Raw genomic sequence first — 21,543 nt, forward strand, 5'->3', positions numbered from 1 at the left:
AGTGCATCCGTTAATAACAAGGGAATTCGGGGATAGTATAAAAACAAAAGATGAAGCATACAAATTAGCCAGAAAAAAAGCAGCCTACCAGAGGACTGGGAGAAATTTAGAGTCCAGCAGAGGAAGGCAAAGGGCTTAATTAGGAAATGGTAATAGATTATGAAAGAAAACTGGCTGGGAACATAAAAACTGACTGCAAAATTTGTTATAGATATGTGAAGAGAAAAGATTAGTTAAAACAAATGTAGATCCCTTGCAGTCAGGAGCAGGTGAATTGATCATGGGGAACAAGGACATGGCAGACCAATTGAATAACTACTTTGGTTCTGTCTTCACTAAGGAAGACATAAATAATCTGCCGGAAATAGCAGGGGACCGGGGGTCAAATGAGATGGAGGAACTGAGTGAAATCCGGGTTAGCCGGTAAGTGGTGTTAGGTAAATTGAATGGTTAAAGGCTGATTAATCCCCAGGGCCAGATAGGCTGCATCCCAGAGTATTTAAGGAAGTAGCCCCTGAAATAGTGGATGCATTAGTGATCATTTTTCAAAACTCTCTAGTTTCTGGAGTAGTTCCTGAGGATTGGAGGGTAGCTAATGTAACCCCACGTTTTAAAAAGGGAGGGGGAGAGAAAACGTGGAATTACAGACCAAGTTAGTCTAACATCAGTAGTGGGGAAACTGCTAGAATCAGTTATTAAAGATGGGATAGCATCACATTATGAAAGTGATGAAATCATTGACAGCATGGATTTATGAAAGGTAAATCATGTCTGACGAATCTTATAGAAATTTTCGAGGATGTAACTAGTACAATGGATAAAGGAGACCAAGTGGATGTGTTATATCTGGACTTTCAGATGGCGTTCGACAAGGTCCCACATAAGAGATTAGTATACAAACTTAAAGCACACGGTATTGGGGGTTCAGTATTGATGTGGATAGACAACTGGATGGCAGACAGGCAGCAAAGAGTAGGAGTAAACGGGTCCTTTCAAAATGGCAGGCAGTGACTAGTGGGGTGCCGCAAGGCTCAGTGCTGAAACCCCAGCTATTTACAAAATATATTAATGATTTGGACGAGGGAATTGAATGCTACATCTCCAAGTTTGCGGATGACAAGAAGCTGGGGGGGCAGTGTTAGCCGTGAGGAGGATGCTAGGAGGCTGCAAGGTGAATTGGATAGGCTGGGTTAGTGTGAAAATGCATGGCAGATGCAGTATAATATGGATAAATGTGAGGTTATCCACTTTGGTGGCAACAAAATGGAAAGTAGACTATTATCTGAACGGTGGCCGATTAGGAAAAGCGGAGATGCAACGATACCTGGATGTCATGGTACACCAGTCATTAAAAGTAGGCATGCAGGTGCAGCAGGCATCGAAGAATGCGAATGGTATGTTAGCATTCATAGCAAAGGGACTTGAGTATAGGAGCAGGGAGGTTCTACGGCAGTTGCACAGTGTCTTGGTGAGACCACACCTGGAGTATTGCGTACAGTTTTGGTTTCCTAATCTGAGGAAATACATTCTTGCCATGGAGGGAGTGCAGAGAAGGTTCACCAGACTGATTCCTGGGATGTCAGGACTGTCTTATGAAGAAAGACTGGATAGACTTGGTTTATACTCTCTAGACTTTAGAAGATTGAGAGGGGATCTTATAGAAACTCACAAAATTCTTAAGGGGTTGGACAGGCTAGATGCAGGAAGATTGTTCCCGCTGTTGGGGAAGTCCAGAACAAGGGATCACAGGTTAAGGATAAGGGGGAAATCTTTTCGGACCGAGATGAGGAAAACATTTTTCACACAGAGAATGGTGAATCTCTGGAATTCTCTTCCACAGAAGGTAGTTGAGGCCAGTTCATTGGCTATATTTAAGAGGGAGATAGATGTGGCCCTTGTGGCTAAAGGGATCAGTGGGTATGGAGAGAAGGCATGTACAGGATACTGAGTTGGATGATCAGCCATGATCATAATGAATGGCGGAGCAGGCTTGAAGGCCCGAATGGCCTACTCCTGCACGTATTTTCTATGTTTCTATCTATGTTTCTATGTAAAAGATTTCCCCCTTATCCTTAAACTGTGACCCCTTGTTCTGGACTTCACCTACATCGGGAACAATCTTTCTGCATCTAGCCTGTCCAACCCTTTAATAATGTTTTAAGTTTCTATAAGATCCCTCTTCAATCTTCTAAATTCTAGCGAGTACAAGACGAGTCTATCGTCTTTCTTCATATGAAAGTCCTGACATCACAGGAATCAGTTTGATGAACCTTCTCTGTACTTCCTCTATGGCAATAATGTCCTTCAGATTAGGAGACCAAAACTGTACGCATTACTCCAGGCGTGGTCTCACCAAGACCATGTACAACTGCAGTAGAACCTCCCTGCTCCTATACTCAAATCATCACATTGAGGAATGTAGAGAAGTCGCTGTGGTGGATGTTTATGTTAAAATGTATTTTGTACGTTCCATCGCTTTTTATTTGAATGACTGACTTACGGCAAAATTAGAAGAAATGGTATTTGGGGTAGGACTTTAAGAATTTTCAGAAATCTACATAACCCTATCCCTTGGTCTTCTTGAAGCTTTGGAATTCACCTTTGAACACTGAACCCTCTACCCCCCGAATTCCCACACCTATCTCCACCCTTCCCCGTCCCTTTGCCTCTCTTTACCTCTCCTCCCCACCCCTCTACATTTGCTCCACCCCCCTCTGGATCTCCCCCTGCATCCCTCCACCCCCCCCCCCCACACACACACACACACCTTCTATTTGTCTGTTTCGCACTGACATGACCGCCCCATGCTAGTCATTATTGTCGCAATAGTTCTTCTGCCGCCAGGGTGAAAATACCCTCAGGATTTTCCAAATTCAAGCGAATAGACTTCCAAATGGATTATGTTTTCAAATACATTTAATTTTGGGAGTATAATGATGTCTTATTAAACTTTCTTTTCAAATCTAAGGTTGCTCTGTTGCATAAATGTGGCATTTCATTACACATTTTAATTTCAAGTAATATCGTCTACTCTTCTCCTTCCTCCTCTGCTCTTGCAAGGTCGGTGGAATCCAGGGCCACCTCTTGGTAGTCCTTCTCCAGCGACGCCATGTCCTCCCTCGCGTCCTGGAACTCCCCTTCCTCCAGCCCCTCTCCCACGTACCAGTGGACAAAGGCCCGCTTGGCGTACATCTTGTCGAACTTCAGGTCCAGGCGGGTCCAGGCCATGGCGATCGCGGTGGTGTTGCTCAGCATGCAGAGAGCGCGTTGCACCTTGGCCAGGTCGCCCCCGGGCACCACCGTCGGGGGCTGGTAGTTGATGCCCACCTGCGGGGGTTGGAAAGTACACACATTGGATGTCAATTCCTGGACCCCTGTCAACATGCGAGCTCCTCCCAACCCCTTCACCGTGTAAACCCCGTGTTCTGGGTGCATTGCAGGCCTCTGTTCCCCGGGCGATAGCGCGGCAAAGGGGAACGTGTGAGGTAAGAGATGAACCCAATTCTTTACTTCTTCCCCTATCAGGTGCTCAATATTCCCTGGATATTTTTTACTGGTAGAAAGAGGTACTTCGGCCCACCGTCTACAAGCACACGAATTCCTTTAAATCCACCCACTCTCCTCCATCCCTTGCACGCGCATCAGGATAGGATGTCTCCTGCAAATGTTACGATTGGGTTAAACATTCCCATGGGATGACTTCAGTGGGTTGGGGTGTTGAGTAGGGAGGGCACAGTGTGGAGAATGGGAGAGGTCCTTGTACAATTATTGTCGATGAATATATTGATATCTATCCAACATATCTAGCTGTGCCGTTCAACTGAGGTCTTGGACAAACATAGCCAATGCCCTTCCTCCACCGAGTACACAAGATTTTGTCTCAAACCCTTCACTTACCTTGAACCCGGTTGGACACCAGTCCACGAACTGGATGCTGCGCTTACTTTTGATGGTGGCGATGGCGGCGTTGACGTCCTTGGGGACCACGTCCCCGCGGTACAACATGCAACACGCCATGTACTTGCCCTGGCGTGGGTCGCACTTCACCATCTGGTTGGCCGGTTCGAAGCAGGCGTTGGTGATTTCGGGGACCGTCAGTTGCTCGTGGTAAGCCTTCTCGGCCGAGATCAGGGGCGCGTAGGTGGCGAGCGGGAAGTGGATGCGCGGGTAGGGGACCAGGTTGGTTTGGAACTCAGTCAGGTCCACGTTGAGGGCGCCGTCGAAGCGCAGCGAGGCGGTAATAGACGACACGATCTGCGCGATCAGGCGGTTGAGGTTGGTGTAGGTGGGGCGCTCGATGTCCAGGTTCCGCCGACACACGTCGTAAATGGCCTCGTTGTCCACCATGAAGGCGCAGTCGGAGTGCTCCAGGGTGCAGTGGGTGACCAGCACCGAGTTGTAGGGCTCGACCACGGCGGTGGAGATCTGCGGCGCCGGGTAGACGGCAAACTCCAGCTTGGATTTCTTACCGTAGTCGACGGAAAGTCTCTCCATGAGGAGGGAGGTGAAGCCCGAACCGGTGCCGCCACCGAAACTGTGGAAGATGAGGAACCCCTGCAGTCCGGTGCACTGGTCAGCCTTGGATAAAATGGAAATCATGAATAGAATACCAGATGTGACATTATTGATACACGCCACCAAACTGCCTCTGAGTTTGAGCTCATGAAGATAGGACTGGAATGATCCAGCAACATTGTCTATTCATAGTCTATCCCAACATTTAAATGCTGATCTAGTCGGCAGTCTGGACTGGGAGGATTTGGCTGCATTGGGTCGTTATACATGACAACTCTTCCCATCCACATTTAGAAACATAGAAACATAGAGACATAAATAATAGGTGCAGGAGGAGGTCATTCGGCCCTTAGAGCCAGCACCGCCATTCATTGTGATCATGGCTGATCATCCCGTGCCTGCCTGCTCCTCATATCCCTTGATTCCACTAGCCCCTCGAGTTCTATCTAAACCTGTGACAGGGAATTCCATAAATTCACAATTCTCCGGGTGAAAACGTTTGTTTCTCACCTCAGTCTTAAATGACCTCCCATTTATTCTATGACTGTGGCCCCTGGTTCTGGACTCACCCAATATTGGGTGTTTCCTGCATCTAGCTTGTCCAGTCGTTTTATAATTTTATATGTTTCTATAAGATGCCCCCTCATCCTTCTAAACGCCAGTGAATTTCTGTCCTAATCATTCGAAATTCGGTAAGCTATTCGGCCTCCGCCGTGTTACAGCAAGGGACACCTGCTTTAAATTTGAGTTGACTGGACAAAAAATGTATATGCTGTATTCGTAGTATTCTGTGCTGTTCCGGTTGCTCCATTTCAGGACGGACGTGCAAACTTAGATGAGGGCGCAGATGAGTTTCGCCAGAATTATGGCCGGATTTGAGAACTTTAGCTATGCAGACAGATTGACACGTGTGGATTTTTTTGTTTGTTCCCAGAGACCTGATAGATATTTATTTAAATAATGTAATTGATAGACATGGAATTATACTGTATGGAAACAGGAATACTGGATTTATACAGTGAGGTTGGCCAATTATGGATAGTTTATTTCGGAGACTTGACAGATATTGATGCAAATACTTTATATGCACTTAGGGCATTTATTGAGATCCCTTTTACCGATATCTGGAAATGTCACAGTAGGCTGGACATTGCTTTAAGGTGTGGTAAGTGCACAGTACACGCAGTTCTCAGATGACGCTTGGGATAGGGACACACTATCGGACGTTCGGTGGTAATACAATAATGCTGGGAAGTTCTATTGCAAGTCCACCTACCACCTTCCGGATGCGATCCAGCACCAGGTCCACGATCTCCTTGCCGACTGAGCAGTGTCCCCGGGCGTAGTTATTGGCCGCGTCCTCCTTTCCCGTGATGAGCTGCTCGGGGTGGAAGAGCTGCCGGTATGTGCCGGTCCGCACCTCATCTGCAGGGGAGAGATCAGGGAACAGATAATTAACCAGCGCCACAAACGCTCCCTTCCTTGCACTACGCGTGGACGTGTTGAGACAATCGCGGACATATGAGCCCTAGACTGCCATTTCAAATTACCGATCACCGTGGGCTCCAAGTCGACGAACACGGCCCGCGGGACGTGCTTTCCCGCCCCCGTTTCGTTGAAGAAAGTGTTGAAGGAGTCGTCGCCGGCCCCGATGGTCTTGTCGCTCGGCATCTGTCCATCCGGCTGAATCCCGTGCTCCAGGCAATACAGCTCCCAGCAAGCGTTGCCAATCTGGCACCCGGCCTGGCCGATGTGAACTGAAATACACTCGCGCTAGAGATGGGAGGGAAACACGTGATTAGTACCGGAAGTTGATAACTTGCCTTAGTGTTGTGTTGAAAGACGGAGGGAGTGGGGTGGGGCTTAAAATCACCGGGTTACTGTCAGGCGTGTCCCATCCTCACGCTCCTTCCAACCCTGGTAATTCAACCGCCCCGCCCCCACACCCGAATCCGTCCCCACCAATCTGTGTGCACGTCCCGGTGTTAACTAGGACTCCCAGCTACTACTGCATTCGCTGAGAACCGCTCCCTTTTCCCTGAATGGAACACGCCGCCCACAGTGGGCTCCCTTCGACCACTGGAGTTCCTGTCTCCATGGAACGCGGCGGTCCTCAGAGTTGTATCACGTCACCTACCATAATGTCCGGTGAACACCGCAGCCCTCGACAATGACTGGCTGACGCGGCCGGTCGCGCTATTTATACGCCGTCATTGTGGGGGAGGCCCGTCGTCTGATTGGTCGGCCGGGAGAATGGTTGCTAGGTGCCATGTAAACAACGTCAGAGGCGTACTGGCGCCGATTGGCCGCTTGGAGTAAAGGGCGTGGCCAAATGTTGTCCGCAATAGATAATGGGCATTGTTGCCTCACACGGTCCCGTCACTGAGTCAGACTCTCAAGCACAGGGACCCCCTTCATGCCCCCTGGTATCAAATATGCACCCATCAGTTCACGCAACCTGCCCTGCAATCGTAGGAATATAAGTAGGGGCATGAATAGAAACATAGGAAAATATAAAATAGGTGCAAGAGTAGGCTATTCGGCCCTTCGAGGATGCACCGCCATTCAATAGGATAATGGCTGACCATCCAACTCAGTATCCTGTACCTGCCTTCTCTCCATACCCCCTGATTCCTTTAGTCACAAGGGCCACATCAGAGAATTTCACAGATTCAACACTCTCTGTGTGAAAAATGTTTTTCTCATCTCGGTCCTAAAAGACATCCCCCTTATCCTTAAACAGTGACCCCTTGTTCTGGACACTCCCAACATCGGGAATAATCTTCCTGCATCTAGCCTGTACAACGTCTTAAGAATTGTGTGAGTTTCTATAAGATTCTCCCTCAATCTTCTAAATTCTAGCGAGTACAAGCCGAGTCTATCCAGTCTTTCTTCATATCATAGTCTTGCCATCACAGGAATTAGTCTGATGAACCTTCTCTGTTTGATCAGCCATGGTCATATTGAATGGCGGTGCAGGCTTGAAGGGCCGAATGGCCTACTCCTGCACCTATTTTTTAATGTTTCTATGTTTCTATGTTACAAAGGACGAGTCCTGGCAAAGCGATCGTCCGCTCCAAGACGTTAAAGTCCGTAGGCAGCCATAGGGCGGCGCCTCCTGGTGGTCCCCTTGCTGAGTCAGACCCCAAGCACAGGGATCCCCAACACGTCCACTGGAATCAAATCCTACACTCATCAGATGACGCAAACCGCCCAGCAATCGGGAGAGATAAAGTAGGGGCGGGCATAGACATTTAGGCCCCTCGGGAATGTCCTCCATTACCAATTGCCGCCTTTGACCCCGCGGCCAATCTCCTGTACTATTTAAACACCCCGCGAATTCTAGTTTGAATGCACTCAGCTACACTGGGCTGTTTTCACCGCCAACTGTTTGAAAATATGTTTGCTCGGCGGCGTCCACATTAGCTGATAAACTATCACCAGGGGCGCCGCACGGTTGGCAGCCTCGCCAACAGTCTGTCTGATGCTTTTCTTCTTTTTCTGTTATTTTTATTGGTTTTTTTAAGTTTGTGTTTATGTTATCTGGTTTGTTTTATGTGAGGGAAGGGGGAGGGGGTCGGGGACCCCCCCCCCCCCCCCCCAATCTATTATGCTGCCGGGGATGCGATTGTTTTCCGGGTCGAATCTCCAGTCACTTTGCGGCCAACCATCATGGAGCTGGAGGCATCGCTCGGGAATGACTTACCATCGGAGCCGATCTGTCGTCTAAGACCGCTCCAATGTCGGGCCTTCGGACATTACCATCTTGAACTCGCAGTCTCCTGTAGAGACCGTAGACGTCGGGAGCTCAAACGTCGCAGAAGGTTCGACAAGGCCCGACCAGGGGTCCGATCGCTCTGCGCGGGAAGCTGAGATTCCCCCCGATGCAGGAGCTGATCGCCCCGACGCGGAAGGCCCGAACGCCGCCGGATGCGGGAGTAAGATCGCCCCGGTAACGGAGGGCTCGAGGCCCCCGACCGCGGAGAACAAAGAAGGGAAGATATTGGACTTTTTTTTCGCCTTTCATAGAAACATAGAAACATAGAAAATAGGTGCAGAAGGAGGCCATTCGCCCCTGCACCGCCATTTAATATGATCATGGCTGATTATACAACTCAGTATCCTGAAACTGCCCACCCTCCATACCCCCTGATCCCTTGAGCCACAAGGGCCACATCTAACGCCCTCTTAAATATAGCCAATGAACTGGCCTCAACTACCTTCTGTGGCAGAGAGTTTCACAGATTCACCACTCTCTGTGTGAAAAATGTTTTTCTCATCTCGGTCCTAAAATACTTCCCCCTTATCATTAAACTGTGACCCCTTGTTCTGGACTTCCCCAACATCAGGAATGATCTTTCTGCATCTAGCCTGTCCAACCTCTTAAAAATGTTGTACGTTTCTATAAGATCCCCCTTCAATCTTCAAAATTCTAGCGAATACAAGTCGAGTCTATCAAGTATTTCTTCATATGCAAGTCCTGACATCCCAGGAATCAGTCCGGTGAACCTTCTCTGTACTTCCTCTATGGCAAGAACGTCCTTCCTCAGATTAGGAGACCAAAACTGTACGCAATACTCCAGGCGTGGTCTCACCAAGACCCTGTACAACTGCAGTAAATCATTCCTGGTCCTATACTCAACTCATCACAGTGAGGAATGTAGAGGAGTCACTGCGTTGGATGTTTATGTTAAAATGTATTTTGTGCGTTCCATTGCTTTTTATTTGAATGACCGACGTATGACAAAATTAGAGCACATGGTAATGGGGGTAGGTTACTGCCATGGATAGAAAATTGGTTTGCAGTCAGGAATTAAAGAGTAGGGATTAAAAGGTTCTTTCCAAATGGCAGGCAATAACTAGTTGGGTACCGCAAGACATGGTGCTGGGACCGCAGCTAGGAACAATATACATTAATGATTTAGATGAAGCGATTAAAAGTAAAAAAGCGGGGTGACAGTGTGAACTGTGAAGAGGATACTAAGAGGTTGCAGGGTGACATGGACAGGTTGTATGAGTGGGCAGATGCATGGCGGGTGCAGTTTAATGTCGATAAATGTGAGGTGGTGGGAAAACTTTGGTGGGAAAACAGAAATGCTGATTATTATCTAAATTGGATCAAATTGGGAAAAGGGGAGTACAACGGGATCTGGGGTCCTTGTTTATCAGTCATTGAAAGTAAGCAGGCAGTGAAGAAAGGAAATGGCATGTTGGCCTTCATAACACGAGGAGTTGAGTATAGAAGCAAAGAGATCCTACTGTAGTTCTACAATGCCCTAGTGAGACCACGCTTGGAGTATTGTGTGTAGTTTTGGTCTCACAACCATAGAAAGGACATTCTTGCTATAGAGAGAGTGCAGCGTTGGTTCACCAGGTTAATTCCCGGGGTGGCGAGGTTGTCATATGTTGATAGAATGGAGCAGCTAAGGCTAGTATACTCTGGAATTTAGACGGAGTAGAGGGGATCTTATTGAAGCATATACCATTATTAAGGGTTTAGACACGCTAGAGGCAGGAAACATGTTTCCGATGTTTGTGGAGTCCGGAACCAGGGGCCACAGTTTAAGAATAAGAGGTAAGCCATTTAGAACGGAAATAAGGAAACACTTTTCCACACAGTTGTGAGTGTGGAATTATCTGCCTCAGAATTATCTGCCGGCCTCCACCTGGAGGTGGAGGCAGGTTCTCTGGATCATTTCAAGAGAGAGATAGATAGGGCTCTTACAGATAGCAGAGACAGTGGATATGTGGAGAAGGCAGGAACGGGGTTCTGATTATGGATGATCAGCCATGATAACATTGAATGGCGGTGCTGGCTCGAAGGGCCGAATGGCCTACACCTGCACCTCTTGTCTATCGTCTATTGAAACCCGTGGTGCCCACCGTGATGAACACCAATTCCCACACACACACACACTCCACCCCCCGCCGCAACCCCACCCCGCGGCCCGGCGGCGCCAGCGAGCAGGCAGGTAGGTAGGCGGGCGGGCGGCAGCAGAGTGCGAGCGAGCGGGCAGAGCGGGGATGGGCCGAGCGGCGACTGAGCCGGAGTAGGCAGAGGGAGGGAGGGAGGGAGAGTCGGGTTGCAGGGTGGCCGAGCTGTTTGCGCGGAGTTTGAGTAAAGGGCCTATCCCACGAGCATGCGACTGCATGCGGCAAGCACGACCAAATCGGAAGCGGGGGCGCGCGGATGTCGACTGATCCCGTACGAGTTGACGTGAAGTTCGAGAGAAGTCCGCAGGAAGTTCGCGCTAGGCGTACGCCATCAAGATGCTGCGTACGGCTTCCAGACGCTGCGTACGACGTCAAGACGCTGCGCACGCTCGTCGAGGAGGTGCGTCCTGCCTCAATGCGGCTCCGTTGCCGCGCGGAATTTTTGGACAGTGTCAGTTTTTTCGAGCCCCGCGCGATGTCAGGACTAGCTCCGCACAACTACATATGGCTCCGCCGATCGAAGTGGGACCGGCCCCGCGAGGCCGTACGGCTAAAGCTTCCACGTTAGGTCGCGCTTGTCGCATGTTGTGGAATGCTCGTGGGACAGGCCCACGATGCAAACCAGTCCAATCGTCAAGTCAAATTGATCTGAACCACGGCTAACCATGAATGACCTGTGGAGGAATGAACTGCAGTTGCTGCTTTTCATGGATGTATGGAGGGAGGAGCGAGCTACCGAGGGTAGGGGCAAGGAGGGTGACGGAGTGGTGAGGGAGGGATTTGGGGAGAGAATGAGAGGGGAAAGATCCTGGTGGGTGAGGAGGGAGAGGGGGGGGGGGGAATTGAGGGAGAGGAAGAGCTAGGTAAGGAGTGGTGGAATTTAGCGGATGTGAGGAAAGTGGTGCGCTGGGAAAATAGAGGAAATGGAGGGGGAGTGGAGGATGTAGGATGTGGGGAATAGAGGGAGATGAGGGCATTGGGGTGGTCAGAATAGGTAGTGGGAATAGGGGGAGGCGAGAAGTGGGAATAGAGGGACAGGGGGAGGGGAGAGGAGTTAAGGAGGGAGGGAGGGAGGGAGTGACTGAGGGGAGGGGAAAGGAGATGGGGGGATGTGATGTAGGTATTGCGTAAGGGGAGGAGGAGAGGGGAAATAAGAGGTAGGTTGAAAAGGAGGGGGGAGGGCTGGGAGAATAGGGGGGAAATGAGCCGTGCCTGCGCAGCTAGGGGTATGAGTGAGTGGGGAAATATTGCGTTGGGGGGGGGGGAGGAGGGTTGCATTGGGGGAGCAGGTGAGTGGTGGAATATTGCATTGGGGAACGTGTTGCGTTGGCGTACCAGGCCTCCCATTTGACAGGGTCCCAGCGGGAGTAATGACCTAGACAAGTTCTACCAAGTATCACCTGCTGAACACCTGAGCAAACAATACACATTTATCCATAATCTGCTTAGAGATAACAACCTCCAATGCTTGCAACATTCTGGAAAACCTCTTCAGCACCCGCTCTAGAGACTCCTTAACCCATCTTTAACAGGGTGATAAGAACGATGCACAATAATCCAAATCAAAAGTATTCTGATCATTATGTTTGAAATAGACATGCCTAAATAATGACCTCGGGACGTGATAAGTTGTTCTGCTTCAGTGCAACAGATACTACCACCTCTCCCAGGCCTCTCAACAAAAAATAATTTAAACAGTGTTGTCAGAATCTTGTTATTCTTTGCTGAATTGTACTGCTGGATGCATGAGGTTAACCTGAATATCTAAGCTACACTTTCATCTTGCCTGTGGTGCACACTTGTACAATTTGAGTAGGCGATTCTGACCATTCATTTATTCTCATTTAAAACATCTCTATCTTGGATATGGGTTGTCACCTTTTTATCACCTGCCTCCATTCACGCTTGAGAAGGTGACACGTTATTTTTGAACCACATGAATTCATGTGGTGAACCTGTACCATAGAGATCTCAGGAGCAGAATTTGTGGACATTGACAGTGACCATGAATTTGACCAAATTACTCAGGCGTAATATTATGCTTTACATATTGGATGGTCACGTTATTAATTGATTTACAGGGGTTTTTTTCATTTCCTAAGATAAATAATTTGCACCTGTGTAGTTATTCACTTTGATACTTTCAGTAATTTTGCTCCCAAATTGAATCAGGCACAACTTACAATATTACCAAAGCCAATTAACCTACAACCCTGTATGGTCTTTGGAGTGTGTAAGAAAACTGGAGCACCCGGAGAAAACCAGGGTTACAGTCACATGGAGGACTTCCGGTGGCGCCATGGAGCAGTGAGAAGCGCAGCATTTACCTCCGCTCCCGAGGAATGCATTAAATCGTTAAAAAAAAGATGAGTGGGAAGAAGGGCTCGATCTAAAAATAACTACCGGAGAAAATACCTTTTATCGTGTAAGAGATGTTATCAGAAATTCCGCCGATACAGTGGATTCTTTGGTACTTTTAATACACAAGAAGAATCCCGAGAAACCTGTTACAAGATCTCAATAAGACAACGAACCATAGAACTGAAAAAACGCTACAAATAATCAGAACGCTTTGAAGAAGAAACGCAAGTTCAAAGAGTAGCTGCAGAAATGGATGAAAAATTAAAATAAATGGAGGAAATGGAGGAGTCTATAAAAACCATCGGTAATGAAACAATTTGCTGATATACTACACGAAGAGTTTACCAATCTTGATGAAAACGTGAGCAAGAATGGCTTGCTCATTCTTCTACCTGTCATGAGAAAGTCGTTCTCAATTCTAAAGTGTCGTAGTAACTTAATAGGTTCATAAGGTCATATGTGCAGATTTATACCATTCGGCCCATCAAGCTTACTTCATTCAATCATAGTTGATCTATCCCGCATTCTAACCTTATTCTCATGCCTTCTCCCCATAACCCCCAACACTCGTATTATTTAAGAATATATCTATCTCTTTAAGTACAAGCGTTAACAATTAGCGATCTAATGTGCCTTTTCTGCTCCGCCTTCTATTCAACGCATTCCCATTCATGAATGTTGGGGCAATTCAGAACCTGGGAGGGATTGGTGACTGCAGGAATTGTTCATTACATCGCCGATTAAAATTGGGTGTTGTGACGCAGGGAACGATGTCGGTCCTGTTGGCATCCGGCATAGATTGCAGAGATGTTCTATCAGTGGCGCCAGAATTGCGAGGGCAGCCGATATGCAGATTGGTCAGAGATCGCAGAAGCTCCGCCGCCTATTTTGCATGCAGCCCGATCGGTGGCTCCATGAGAGAAGCGGCGAATATCGGGTGCCGAAATCTGCATATTGTAATGCCTTCTGGTTTCGCTTAGGACAACACTTTATTGATGAACCGAAACAACGAGGTGACAGGATATTTTACAGCGCTTATCATCTGCTCCCTAAACTTGGACTGGGTGACAGCGTAAATAATAGTGTTCGTGCAGCAGCTAAGATTCTTTAGCAAAGAACCAACTTCGTGAAAAAATGTCTTCATAATCGTTATAATCGATAAAAGATGTTGCGAACTGATAATAGAAATAATCCACAACGTTAGTCAGCCACAGGAGGATGAAGCTGCCGGATAGCGTGAGAAGCAAAACCATTGACCTCCGCCTGCTCTCCATCTCCGGGTCACTGCCGTTATCCCCCTTGGACTGCCCCCTCAGTTCTTTACGGACCCGACTGGTTACTACTATGTGGCGGACTGTCAGAGCGTTGAGAAGCAGGATTATAACGAAAGGGACGATAGGTGTTAAAATTATGTCGAAACTGTCCAATCCCACCCATCCAGGCTCTATGAAATAACTTGGTTTAAAGTAACAGAACCACGATACGTTATCGATTATCTGTCCCGCCTGGAACGGGAAGGCGAATGGAACGTTTTTCAGACAGAACAGAACGACGATGGTTGCGAGAACTGCAGCCGCTGTTTGCCGGGTGCAATATTTTGTTTTCAGCTTCTGGCAACAAATAGCGACATAACGGTCGAAGGTGAAAGTGACGGTGAACCAAACGGAACAGTCCGTGGAGACACGGCGTAGCAGACGGCGTAGAATGCACACGGCGGTGAGGTCCAGGAAATTCACTGGGAAGTAGTAAGAATGGATCTGACGTAATATGACTTCAGCGACAATGACTAGCAGATCCGCTGCTGCCATGGCCACCAGGTAGCGAGTCGTGCAGATGGAGAGACCACATTTCCCCCGCGATAGGATCACGATCGCTATTAAATTGACTAGAGGGTTAAAAAAAAAGTTAAGGCATATGGAGACATCTGAACCCATATATTCCGCGGTTAGACACTAAATGCTGGAGTACCTGAGCGGAACAGGCAGCATTTTGGGGGAGAGAGAATGGGTGTCGTTCCGGTCGGGACCCTTCTTCAGACTGATGACAGGTGAGTGGGCGGGACAGTGATAGAATGTAGTTTGAGACAGTAAGACTGGTGGCTGAACTGGCCAGGGGATGGAGAGAGAGGGACAGCGACATATTCCGGTTCCAGAGAGTGGCTCAATTTTCTCATCTAGAAGATCATTGCAGAGTTGGTTGCCACCTGACGGGCCATCAATGATATTATAAAAGGGGCTACACATATCTAGCATTTAGACTGTAGAACCTAGAAAGGAACAGCGCAGAAACATTCCTTTCGGCGACAATGTGTGCATGTATCTCATCTACATACAGGTCTTACATATCTAACCATTCCTTAATAGAATGGAACAGCGAAGCTGCTTGAAGTTTCTTAAACGCCACTTACATATCGCCTTACAAACCAATCATGCAAGAGCGTTCTATACAACAACAGTCACTGCGCAAAAATGTATTTCAACGTTGCCTCGTTCACCTTAAAGTAGGAATGTTACAAAATGTTGAGAATTTAAAAATCAAGTCTGCAATTTATCTCTTCAGATATAGCATAAAAGGAAGGTTAATTTGACAATTTAATTCACTTTCATATCTTCAGTATTAAAAAGGTTATGGCCATTTTCATACTCTGAAATTAGCATCTTGTTCCCTATTGCTTTTCCATTGACTTAACGCAAAAGCTGTGATCGCGGACAGTCAAAACCCCATAGTTATCTTAATAATTAAGAGAACTGAATGAAATTGTCAGTTATTATAGATGAAGCATTCTGAAACAAATATAAAACAATCTTTCTTGGATGACCTGAAATTAAAGCATATAATTAGTTAGTTACCTAATTGTAGCTAATTACAAAATTCAATGACTAGATCTAAACATCTATCCATTTCTTAAGAAAAGGTTAACATTTTTAAATAGCCTAAGTTTCCAAATAACATTCACACAAGAATTCACAATATAACATGATTTTAAAATCACGTTGTCATTAATTTATAGGACAAATTGAAGGAATTTATTGTTTAATTCGCGTAAATTAATGGACACTTAAATCATCTTGCGTGTGAGATTTTGTGGAACGCGATCGTATGGAACGTTGCGGTGCGGTGAATTTGAACCCCATATCGGCAAGAAAAACATTGCCGGTTCGTATGGGATCCATAATCACATTTTCGCCAATTAAATTTGGTTTAAAGTAATCCTAAGAAGCAAGTGTTTATGTAAAATAGTCAACTTATCTTATGTTTTGTCCCCTAAGTGAGATCCGTCCCGTTGTCGGCGTTGATGGCGTTAGAAAAATATTTTTAATTTTACTCCAACGATTAAATTGTCCAGTGATTTTTTTTTAAACTTCCGAGGACGGAAATCGGAGCGATTTTTATGCAGCAGCTTAGCAGCCTGAGAAAGATCGACTCCGACAGGCAGGAGGAAACGGCATTTTACTCCAGCCTCTCAAAAGGCGCCAAAGTCGCGCACACGGTCAGTGGCAGAACTGCACCGCCGCTGACGGTAACTTTTGTAACATACCTACTTAACGCAATGTCTACACCTTAATCAATGTGTACATTCTCCATGCCTCTCACAATGTTGTATCTTGTTCCACAGAAAAACAACCCAATAAAATTCAAGACTAAATGCTGCTACCCTCCCGTAACACAGGCGCGCTCCCATTTGTCCCACAACAGTCCGCCGTAATTATCCACTTCTCCTAATTTTGCACTCCTATCTCCTGCGTCTCATTTGCATTTCATCACGTCTTTCTGTCCCTCTGTTACCTTCGTACTTTTCCTTTAAATGCAGGCACTCTCATCTTACTGTTGTGCCGTCTAGTTGTTGACATTTTACCTTGGGGTAAGACTTATTCCTATCAACTTTATATGTGCGTGTCATCAATGCATGTACTTCCGTCAGGTCTCTCCTCGGCCCCCGTCACTTCCGACAGAACAATACATTCTATTTGTCCAATTTCTCATGACAGAGATTGCCATCTATTGGATAGTATTTTGATAAACCGCCTCTGCACAGTTTCCATTCTCCACCTCCTTCCTATATGAGGGATACCAAAACTGGATAAAATACTCCAAAGTTAGACGATGTTCTATTATCAGTCAGTTCTGCAAAACGTATATTCGTTTTATGATCGCATTTCACAAAAGTGAACAAAGATAAATATAAAATATATGGATTGAATTAGGCTGCCAAAGCACCAAATGGTTTAAGAAGCTGACAGCAGCTAAAACGCCGGAGCCACGAACATCAAAGAATAATGTGTTTACTAATCCATTTTTCTGTCAGGAAAGGCTTACGCTGGGGTATCCGGTGAGCTGCAGCAGGGACCCTTCACAACAGTGATACTCAGAGGGGGCTTGCTGTCGAACGAGGCAGGACAGGTAGATAGAGTCGCAAAGAAGGCTGCTGCAGCGATTGGCGCATTGAGTATGAGTCAGGCGATCATGCTGCCGCCTTATAGGACATGTGTTTGGTTGCGTTAAAATATTGTGTTCGTTTGTCAAATTTGGGGAGCGTGCAGAGGTGGATAACCAGAATGTTCCTTTATTAGAGGATACGAGCTATAAAATGAGTTTGGCCCTACTTGGAATATTGTCTCTGGAACGTCAGAGTTTGAGAGTGAGACCCAACAGAATAATTTACAATTGTGAGGCATAAATAGCATAGACAATCAGAACCTATTTCATTGGATGGATATCTCAAAGTCTACTGTGCATAACTTATTCGTGAGGGTAGTAACATTTAAATGACCTGTTGGGAAGTGGGCATGCTATTTACATCGAGAATACTGGATGTCTCGTACACGCTTTCAGGCAGAAGGCAGAAACGACAAGCGCATTAAGAAACTTTTAGTGGAGCAAATGAACTAACAGGACATGGAGGTATGTACTGTAGGTCACATGGTGGGAGATCAGATCAATTTATCCGGTTCACGGACATTGTGGATCCAAGCGAATCCATCTTTGCTGTAGAGTTACATATTTTAAACAGTAGTGGACATTTAAGAAATGTCGCCGTAAGAATCGGGAGGCCGACAGGGCATCTTGTAAACCGTTCATTCAAGAACAATAAGGCAGATTCTTATCTGAATGGTGTCAGGTGGAGTTAAAGGGGAGGTGCAACGTGACCCGAGTATTATTGTACATTTAACACTGAAAGTAAGCATACAGGCGCAGCAGGCAGTGAGGAGAGCAAATGGCACTTTGGCCTTAATATCGAGAGGATTTGAGTATTGGAGTAAGGAGGTCCTACTGCGGGTACACATGGCCCTGGCGAGACCACAGCTGGAGTAGTATGTGGAGTTTTGGTCTCCTAATTTGCGGAAGGACATTCTTGCCATTGAGAGAATGCAGCGTACGTTAATCAGGTTAATTCCCGGGATTGCGGGACGAACATATGATGAAATAATGGATCGACTGGGTTTCAATTCACTGCAACTTAGAAGGATGAGAGGATATCGTATAGAAACATAACATTCTTAAGTAATTGGAAAGGCTAGATGTGTGAAAATGTTCCAGATGTTGAGGGTGCCAGAACCAGTAGTTACATTTTAAGAATATGGGGTCGGCCTTTTGGACTGAAGTGAAGGAACACGTTTTCACCCAAAGAGATATGGATCTGTAGAATTATCTGCCACCGAAGGCAATGGAGACCAAGTCACTGTATGTATTCAAATAAGAGTTAGATATAGTACTTAGGGTTAACGGTATCAAGGGGAATTAAGACATTAACGATACGGGGAGAAATCTTGAACGGGGTATTGATTTTTGATTATCAGACTTGATCATATTGAAAGACGGTGTGGATCAAATGGCCTACTCCTGCATTGTCTTCGATCTCTCCAGTTTTCTATGTATCTTTGCCTAAAATGAACAACGCCATCCCTTGCAGAGAGTGGGTAAATTTGAAACGTCGCCGTAACTTACCAGGTACTCCAATTACCGCAATGATCGGGTACAATACCTTCTCCACGCTATAATATCGTTCCCGCATTGTCTGTGCCAAACGGAGTGTACACCCTTGTTGCAAGCAAGCGATCGACATTGTGTCGCGCGCATTCACAATCGCAGAGGTTTTGTACCTGATCAGATCTCGGCAAGGGTAATGAGTTTGCAACATCTTCCAAAAATAGGGACATTGAAAACAAATTACAGAATCTCCAGAGGGAGTGATATTGCAAAACTGTGCAGAGATACATTGTGAAATTTGCAAAGAAAACAACAAATGACGACAGCCCCCGCAGTCTCGGCTTTGGCAGATTACTTTTAACTCGTAGATTTAATTGAGAGATGAAATTAATGAAACATCGGACCACACTCCCAAGTGGGAATTATGTGCAGATGGTATACAGATGGATCGAGGGTACTTCATTCCGGTCATTCCCTCTTAGAGTCATATACAGCCTGGAAACATGCCCTTCGGCCCAACTTGCCCACCGGGCCAACATGTCCCAGCGACGCTCGTCCCACCTGCCCGCGTTTGGAACACATATCTACAAACCTGTCCGATCCATGTACCTGTCTAACAGTTTCATAAATGTTGGGAGAGTCCCTGCCCTAATTACCCTTTTGGCAGCTTGTTCGATGCACCCACCACCCTTTGTGTAAAATGGTTAACTTTCAGATTCCTACTAAATATTTACCCTTCGCCTTAAAAATATGTCTTCTGGTCCTCGTATTCCCTACTAAGAGACTCCGTGGATCTGCCCGATCTATTCCTCACATGATTTTATGTAGCACTATAAGGTAACCCCTCGTCCTTCTGGGCTCCAAGAAATAAAGCCCCAGCCTACTCAATCTCCCTATAGCTCAGACCTTCTCGTCCTGGCAACGTGTTCGTAAATCTTCTCTGTACAACATCATTCCTATCGCATGGTGCCCAGAACTGAACACAATACTCCAAATGTGATGTTATCAACGTCTGATACACTTATATGCTTTACTCTTGTCGTGCAGTAGATAGAAAAGTTAGACAACCAGCGGCCTTTGGTACAGTTGCGGCACTTCCGTTCTCACACTACTGGCAGTTCCTCCGCAAAACCAGCGCATAATTCCGATCTTTCAACCTTGCTCATCGTGGCCGTTTTTTCTTTGGAAGCGTAAAGATGCAATGCTGTGAAATTATATTTTGCTCTCTGAGATTATTTTCGTTACACTACCTCGTGTATTGACTATAACAGAAGAACATCTGAAGAAGGGTCTCGACCAGAAACGTCACCCATTCTTTCTCTCCAGAGATACTGCCTGTCCCGCTGATTTATTCTAGCAATTTGTGTCTACCTTCTATTTCAACCAGCATCTGTAAATTCAACCTACACATTCAATCACGGATGTCTGTCTATCTATCTATCTCTGCCTGAAATATATTCACTGACATTGCCTCTACGTCCTTCTGTGGCTAACACATCCACAGATTCACCACCCTCTGACTAAAGTAAAACCTCCTCATCTCCTTTCTGCAGGAACGTCCTTTAATTCTAAGTCTATGACCTCTCGTCTTAGATCTCACACGAGTAGAAACATCCTCTCTACATTCACTCTATCCAAGCCTTTCACTGTTCTATACGTTTCATTGAGGTCTTCTCATCCTTCTAAACTTCACCGGGTACAGGACCAGTGCCGTCAAACGCTCATCATATGTACCCATGGTACCATGATTGTGAAATCAAAGTCTCCTTGGTCATTTGTACTTGAGTGATGTTCGGAAACTGATGGAAATTATTTGTAATCCAGTCGAACTTTGGCAACGATCACGCCAGATGTTTGTCGTCATTCGTTTTGTATTTGTTGTTGCCCGGCTATTATGACCAACATAACGTACTAGGGCACAAGTGTAACGTCTTCATGTGTAGAGGTGTACATATGCAGAAAGGAACAGCAGATGCTGGTTTACAGCGAAGATATTCCGAAAACTACTCCATCCAATGACGACGACAAGCGTTTCAGCACATCCACCAACGTTTACCCACCACCCTGTGTGAAGCGGGAGCCCCTCAGTTTCCCACTCCATCCTTTTCCTCCCATCTAATGCTGATGATAGACACACCATGCTGGTGTAACTAGGGGGTACAGGCATAATCTCCGCAGAAAATAGATCGGAGACGTTATGGATCGGAGCACGAGGACAAAAACAGGACAAATCAGGACTGGCGGCGAAAGGAGACAGGCACATAATGTTGAAGTAACTCAGCAGGACAGGCAATATCCCTGCGTAGAAGAATGGGTGATGTTTCTTCACAAGAAGTGTCTCGACCTCAAAATTCATCCATTTCTTCTATCCAAATATGATGCTTGTCCCGCTGAGTGACACCAATATGAAAATTTTCCCTCTATCTTCGGTCCCCTCTATCAACATCTGCAGTTCCTTTCTGCAGCAGAAAATAGTTCCCCTGATAGGCCGATTCTTGCCTCCAGACAGTGGACGTACGAGGGATACAATCTATGACCTGTGGCACTGATTATTGGATTTTAGTGAAGAAAGTGGTGGCGTAGGTGGGGCAGTGAGTGATGGACGAGCGAGAGCAGTGGGCAGTAGATGTCTGTAGGTTAGCTGGGAGAATGGATTTGGATTTGTGCCTGGAAGGTCATGTTTAACTAATCTTCGTGAATTTTTTGAAGATGTTACTCGGGAAATTGATGAGGGTAAAGCAGTGGATGTTGTGTATATGGACTTCAGTAAGGCCTTTGACAAGGTTCCTCATGGAAGGTTGGTTA

At 46.4% G+C, this 21,543-nt stretch overlaps 1 pseudogene; it reads right to left on the minus strand.

Annotated features, from left to right (window-relative positions):
- Positions 1-2,993: 2,993 nt before the first annotated feature.
- The window catches only part of LOC116967574, a 54,445-nt pseudogene continuing 35,895 nt past the window's right edge, over positions 2,994-21,543 (minus strand).

The sequence above is a fragment of the Amblyraja radiata genome, chromosome 40 (genome assembly GCF_010909765.2).
Source record: "Amblyraja radiata isolate CabotCenter1 chromosome 40, sAmbRad1.1.pri, whole genome shotgun sequence".
Lineage (NCBI taxonomy): Eukaryota > Metazoa > Chordata > Chondrichthyes > Rajiformes > Rajidae > Amblyraja > Amblyraja radiata.